Here is a 6,000-nt window from a genome sequence, read left to right on the forward strand (position 1 = left end):
TGTCTAGGATGGTGATCAAGCCGGTGGCCCGTCCCACATGCAGGTGGATGTGTTGGTGCAGAATTTTTAACCACAACTTACCAATAAGTGCACCGAGTCATACCAAGTAATAAACTCACGGTGAGTGAATGTTGATCCTACGAGGATTAATGGATTAAGCAAGTAATGGTCAATTGATTATTCTAGTCAGACAATCAAAATATAGGGTTTCAATAGTAAATAATATGAAAACAGAAAATTAAACAAGAACAAACTAAAATTGGTTACGAAAGTAATATGATAAAGATAGTTAAGGTGTCAGAGATATTTCAATTTCAGAATTAATAATTATATTTATCTACTTTGATTATGCAAAGATATAATTCATGACAAACCCTAGGTGATTGAACTCCTATTCCTAGGCAATTCAATCTCCTCTAACCCAACCAACCGTCAATTCCTTTATCAATCAATTGTGTTAGAAGGTTAAGTTCAGAATCTGATTTATAAGCCATATAATCCCTAAGAATCCAAAATAATCCAATTATATGTAACGTATCATATTAAATTCAGACATTTAAGGAATTGTGAGAAAAGAGTTTCAAGCTTTAATTCTAGTGATGTAACTTTTCCAATATTCAAAAGAATTTATTTTAGATTAGGGTTATTTTCCAATACACACTAATCCGTAGGATGAAGAATAAAATTAATTCTTAAACATAAATCAATGCATTAATCAAGAGTAGAAGAATAAATAATTATTAATCTATCAAAATAAACAGAGCTCCTAACCTTAACAATAGAGGTTTAGTTGCCCATAGTGCAGAGAAATTGAAATCCTAATCTAATGTGCAAAACCTAAAACTAAAAAGAATGAAAGACGGAAGAGAGAATGTCTTCACGCTGCCTAGTCCCTTTTTTTTCTTTTATATAAGCGTGGTTGGGCTTTAGGCCGTGTTGCTGGCATGGTGGCACTAAATGTCACTTATGATACAAATCACGTGCTCCTTTCTGCAGGTCTAGCACTAAACACCAGTTTCTTGGCGCTAAACGCCTGGAGTCCCGAGAAGATGGTGATGCTGGACGCGGTTTAGCGCTAAATGCCAATGTTGCAGTATTTAACTCTGTGATGCCAGAGAGCAAGTATAGACTAATATATATCTTTGAAAGATTTGGAAGTTGGCTTTCTAATGCCACTATAACTGCATCATTTGGGCTTTTATAGCTCAAGTTATGCTCATTAAAGTGTGAGGAGGTCAGGGTTGACAGCATCCACGAATTCTCTTTGCTTCAATTTTTGGTTCCTCCTTGTTCTTTTGCTTCTCTTATCCTAAAATTTCTCTATAAGAATCATGAAACCAAGAAAATAAAAGTACTAATAGGATAGCCTTGAAAATTATATAATTATCAAGTAAAATTCATAACTTTTCTATAATAAATGCCAATAAATCATGGCATAGTAAAGAATCATGGCATCACAACACCAAACTTAAGCTCTTGCTTGTCCTCAAGCAAGCAAAGAATCATGGCATAGTAATTAAACTTCCCAACCTTAAAATACAAGGGTGAATGGTTGCAATTCAAATGACTTTGGTTAGCCGTTTCACATATGCACAACTCAACACAATTGGCTATAATTTTTTAAAGCCTCTGTCCGGATTAGATTATAGAATCCTTCATTGAATCATTACCTTGAAGCAAGCTAATTTACTTTCCTTTCACAGCTTATTTTCTTTGGGTGCTTTGTACCTTGAGCCTAGCCGTGACTCTAAATGGTTTGTCTCAAGCTTTATTGGACACAGAAACACCATAAGCACTTGATTCGGGAGTGCTTCGAGCTTACCATGTCCTTTTAATATTCCCCATAATTGATGCTCGGAGCCTTTGGCTTTCTCTTCTTTTGGGGGGATTACTTTGCACCTTGAGCCTAGTCGTGACTCTAAATGTTTTATTTTCAAGCTTTTGCTTAATACTTAAGCACCACAAGCACTTGACTCGGATCCTTAGTAAGTGGTACTCAGAGCCTTTGCCTTCTCTTTCAACCCTTTTTTTTTTCTCATTACGTGTTTCTCCTTCAAGGCTTTGTCAAGTATAAAGATCCCATAATAGTCCTCTAGACTAAGGCCTCAAGCAATTTGGCTCAGTTTGTCTTGAACATTCTTAGTTAATTTGGCCTTCCAAACTCACATTGTCATACTCTTTATGATCAATCTCCTTTTTCTTTTTGTTCTTTCTTGACACATGATCCTTGCCCACATTTAGGAACAAGCACAATTATAATTGTGGATTGTGAAAGACAAGTAATGATATGTACTTGACTAACAAGACTCACAAATGCATTATATAGGATAGAACAAGATAACATATGCATATAATTAAAAAAGAAGGAAACAAATAGAAGTCAATAACCTTAGTTCTCATTGCCATCATCTTCCTCATCTTTCTTTTCATCATTTTTTTAGGCTATGTAGAGCATAGCCTCCAACACCAAACTCAGAATGATTGTTTGTCTTCAAGCAACAAAGAAAAATAGTGGTGACGGAAATATGAATAATCATGATTGTCTAGTAGAAATAAGGAAGCAAGGTAAAAACTCATTCAAATAAAACAAGAAAAAATTAAAAACAAAGCAAAAAGCAAGACAAAATAAAGAAAAATAAATATGTTGCTAATGTATTGGCACAGGAAGAGTGGACCTTGCATGGGTGAAGTGGGACAATACCAAACTTGGTGTGAGAGCACCAAACTTAGTGTGACGCAATCAATGAGAGGCTAGACCAAGTACCCATTGAAATGGAAGCATCATGTTGGTGTAGCAACACTAAACTTAATCCTTGAAATACATATGCAACATGAAGCAAAGTAAAAAGAAAAATAAAAAAATTACCTAATGTTAGATTACCTCCCAACAAGCGCTTGTTTAATGTCACTAGCTTGACGGTTGGTTCTTGGATTTTCTTCCTCTTCTTCCAATTTGTTAAGAGAAATGACTTCAATGGACATGAGGAGAAAAAGAATATCCACCAAAAATCACCCCCCATACAAATCTCTGATTCACTAGGACTAAGGAAAGCATATTCAAGTGTTAGGAAAGAACACTTCAATTTAAATGTAGGCGGTGCATTCAGAATTTTCTTCTCAGAAGCTTGCATGCATAGAGTTGAAGGGACTTATATGGCTACCTCCTTAATTATTAGAATGTGCATGGCTTCCTCCTTTTTTTGAGCATCATCCTCCTCTTCCATGTATGAGGATGGAGAGCTCTTTAATTCCCTGGAGTGTGAACTCCTTTGATTGATTTCTTCACATTTTTTCGTAGGATCTTGCATTGTATCTCTTAGGAAGGAATTTTTCTTATTTCTCTGTCAAATGTTTGGTAATCAACTTCACGTGTTTCTATATATTTTTGACACTCATTTTTATATCATGTGTGCAACTTTGAGTAGTATTTGCCAACTCTTTCATGGCAAGCTCAAGAGCTGATGGTTCTTGATATGAATAAGGAGATGATGATTCTTGATATAAATAAAAAGATGATGATCTTTGGTATAAATATAGAGATGGTGGTTCTTGATATGAATAGAGAGATGATGATTCTTGGTATGGGTAAGGAGATGATGGTTCTTGATGGATGAAATATGGAACATTGAAGTTTTCTTGGTCTTGACTTTTCCAACCAAAATCCGGATAGTTCCTCCATCCATAGTAATATGAATCATTCCTTGAGTGTGAGTAGTAACCCATGTGATCTCTTTCCATTATTTTTCTTAGCACAAAATACCCAACAGAATTAAACGCACCAAGTGGTAAACAGAAAAGCAAAGAAGAAAGAACAGAAAGTATTTTATTTTTAATTTTTTAATTTTTATTTTTATAATTATTTTTTTTTGAAACTGAAGGAAAACAGAAAAAGAAAAAAATGTCTAATCTAGGAAATCAATCAACTGATAGTTTGTTAATCACAATTAATTCACGGCAACGGCGCCAAAAACTTGGTGCAAAATTCCTAACCACAACTTACCGACAAGTACACTGGGTCGTACCAAGTAATAAACTCATGATTAGTGAGTGTCGATCCCATGAAGATTAATGGATTAAGCAAGCAATGGTAAATTGATTATTCTAGTCAGACAATCAAAATTCAGGTTTTCAATAGTAAGTAACATGAAAACAGAAAATTAAACAAGAACAAACTAAAATTGGTTAAGAAAGTAATATGATAAAGATAGTTAAGGTATCAGAGATATTTAAATTTCAGGATTAATAATTATATTTATCTACTTTGATCATGCAAATATATAATTTTTGGCAAACCCTAGGTGATTGAACTCCTATTCCTAGGCAATTCAATCTCCTCTAACCCAACCAACCATCAATTTCTTGATCAATTAATTGTGTTAGAAGGTTAAGTTCAAAATCTGATTTATAAGCCACGCAATCCCTAAGAACCCAAAAATAATCTGATTACATGTCACGTATCACATTAAATCCAGACAATTAAGGAGTTGTGAGAAAAGGATTTCAAGCTTTATTCTAGTGATATAACTTTTTGAAGATTAAAAAAAATCAATTTAGATTAGAGTTATTTTTCAATACACACTAATCCGTAGGATGAAAAACAAAACCAATTTTTAAACATAAATCCATGCATTAATCAAAAGTAGAAGAACAAATAATTATTAATCCATCAAACTAAACAAAGCTCCTAACCTTAACAATGGAGGTTTAGTTACCCATAGTGCAGAGAAATTGAAATCCTAATCTAATGTGTAAAACTTAAAACTAAAAAGAATGAAAGACGGAAGAGAGAATATCTTCTCGCTGCTCAATCCCTTTTTTTCTTTTATATAAACATGGTTGGGCTCTGGGCCATGTTGCTGGCATTTAGCGCCACTTTGATGGAACTAAATGCCACTTCTGATACGAATCACGTGCTCCTTTCGTGTCATTTGAACCTCTGTACCTCAAGTTATGTGCGTTGGAGTGTAAGGAGTTTAGGGTTGACAGCATCCACGAATTCTTTTTGCACTTGTTTTCGATTCTTAGTTCCTCCTTGTTCTTTTGCTTCTCTTTTCCTAAAATTTCCCTACAAGAATCATGAAACCAAGGAAATAAAAGTACTAATAGAATAACCTTGAAAATCATATAATTATCAACCAAAAGTCATCATTTTTCTATAATAAATACCAATGAAAAGTGTTTAAGATGCTCATGCATCACGTGTCTGTCACTGAGGTCGGTTGGGGCAAAGATAAATGACAGACTGGTGCTGTGAAGGGTGAGAGAGTGACTGATATCTTGATGGCGGGAGTGACTAATAACCTAGAGGTGGAAAAGGTGGCACAATCACTTAGTACGCTCTTATAGGTGGTACATGTGGATATATTCAAGCCGCCTGTGTAGCTTCATACATCAGAAATTCCTGGGTATAGTTCCACTGTGCTAGAGTCTATTGCTGAATGACAGGACTCACCATGTGCCCAAGTCGATATGTAGGTTCCCCAGATGTGAAAGACTGGTCTTCCTGATGAACCAACAAATCTCTCCTACCACGATACCTATCTACGAGGGCATTTATGATATCTATCGGCACACGCATGAGGTCACACAAATCATTGAAGTCAATCTAATCCATCACATCGATGCCATCCTGCTGTCCTACTATGAATGATGGATCATGTTTCTGTGCTCCTGAGGAGGGGCCAATACCTCATCCCCAAAAAGAAAATGAATAGTACACGCTCCTTGCCACCATAAGTAGTCCTTCGTGGGCCGAGGATCTGGGTCGCTCTCAATGGTGGCCATCCTATGCTGATGACTATGCTTCCTTGATAAACCACTATTTTATGGTTTATCTTGTGCTAATTTGAGTGGTTTTTATCAACTCTCTACTCACTTATTCATATAATTTGCATGAGTTTACATTTTCCTTCCTAATTTTGTGCTATGATTGAAAACATGCTTCTTTGGCCTTAATTACTAATTTTAATCCTCTCTTATTACCATTTGATGCCTTGATAT

The sequence above is a fragment of the Arachis ipaensis genome, chromosome B10 (genome assembly GCF_059453495.1).
Source record: "Arachis ipaensis isolate K30076 ecotype BB chromosome B10, ASM5945349v1, whole genome shotgun sequence".
Lineage (NCBI taxonomy): Eukaryota > Viridiplantae > Streptophyta > Magnoliopsida > Fabales > Fabaceae > Arachis > Arachis ipaensis.